Below are 1,976 nucleotides of genomic sequence, written 5' to 3'. Positions count from 1 at the left end.
GATTGCATAACAATGAAAGAGTTTTTCTTTTACTTTTCAAGGAGAAGAGTGAATGGGGGGGAGCAGGAAGAAAAGTGCAACAGTGATTGGAAACCCTAAGTCTCTATAAACTTTCATTAAAATAACAAAAGTAAAAATAAAATAAAATTTAAAAAAAGAATGATCCCCAGTTACCAAGATTGTTGTTAGGTACTGTGAAGTCAAGTATGATGTGTAGCAACCCTATGAACAACAGAACTGAATCATATCTTATCCTGTGCCATCCTCACAACCTCTGACATATTCAAGCACATTGCTACAGTCACTGTGTCAATACTGGGTTGAGGGTCTATGAAGGAGTAAGCTGGTTGGTTTTTTAATTGGTCTCTCTTCCCCACTCCTTCACTCTGCTTCCAGCAAAGATCTCACATAACTAGATAAAAACCTGTTCCCCAACATAGCTGACAAAATGACTCATCTTTAAAATGCATAGAAAACTCTAACACCTCAAGAAGAGAAAGGCAAACAATCCAATTACAAAATGGGCATAGGTTATGCAAAGACATTTTACCAAAGAAGATATTCTGATGCCTAACAAACATATGAGGAAAACCTCAAACTGTTAGAAAGACACAAATCAAAACAACAGTGAGATTCATGAATGCCCCAGAAACAATAGCAAAGTACAATAGTACAGTAAACAACAAATGGTGACAAGGATGTGGAGAGAATGGAACTCTCTTACACTGCTGGTGGAGATATAATGTGGTGCAACCACATGGAAAGCACTCTGACACTTCTTTAAAAGTTTGAAAATGGAAATACCATTTGAATCCATTACTGGCTACGTATATATCCTAAAGAAATAAGAACTGTGACAAAAACTATATATGCATATCCATTCTTATTGCAATATTATAAATAGCAAAGAGATGGAAACAATCCAAGTGACTACCAGTGAATGAACGATTGAAGAAACTATGTAAAGTCACACGATGGAGTAGTATGTAACATTTAAGAACTACAGAGAATTCAAAGGTCACTACACAATCTGGCTGGATCTAGAGGAAATAATGTTGAGTGAGATAAACTATTGTAAAAGGACAATTACTGTATAAGACCACTATTAGGGAAAGTATATACATAGAATCTCTTGGAACATTATCAGAAATGGGATAGAAAGGAGAGGGGAATAAAAAATAATAGATATGTAAATTTGGTGCTTAATTTGCAGAAAAAAGACCTAGAAGACAGTGAAACAAAACTCCAACAATAATGGGCTTCAGTACAGTGGAGACCGTGAGGGTGACACAGGGTAAGTCAAGGTTTCATATTGCATTGGGCAAATCTTCTTCAAAAAGACCTCTTTAAAGTGTTTCTTTTTTAAAAAAAATATGTCACTCTGAGGAATGATGTGCATTTGAGCGAGGATATGGTATTTTTATTTGGAAGCAGGAGTGGCATCTACTTCCTAAACAACATGCCTCTGGCAACTCTATGAAACAATGGTTATGGAAAGGCTTCAAGTCTTTTGTTCATAGGGTTGCTATGAGTTGTGCTTGACTAGATAGCAATCAACAACACAAGTTGGGTGAAGGAAAGGGCAATGTACAATAAGGAATTGATCAGACATTGTAATAAATTCATGACAATAATCAGCTGTAATAAATGTTATTAAAAGAGCTCTGGTGGCTTAATAAAGAGTTGCTCTGCCAGTGCAAAGTATGCGTTTGAATCCTCCAGCTGCTCTGCAAGAGGAAGATGGGCAACCTCCTTCCTTGTGATTTACAGCCTCTGAAAACCCACTGGAGGGTCAGCTATGAGTTGGTTTCTCCTCAGTAGTGCTCATAAACACCAACAATTAATGCTATAAAACAAAGTGTATACAAATCATTGAATGAATAACTAATATGATTTGTATGCATCCACTCAAACCACGACAACAATTAATTCTAAATTTAGAGATAATTAAATATGTTGTTGTTGTTGTTGTTGTT

The sequence above is a fragment of the Elephantulus edwardii genome, unplaced genomic scaffold, assembly GCF_000299155.1.
Source record: "Elephantulus edwardii isolate Elephantulus edwardi_28Jun2011 unplaced genomic scaffold, EleEdw1.0 scaffold00049, whole genome shotgun sequence".
NCBI lineage: Eukaryota > Metazoa > Chordata > Mammalia > Macroscelidea > Macroscelididae > Elephantulus > Elephantulus edwardii.
Note: the sequence above shows the minus strand (reverse complement) of the source record.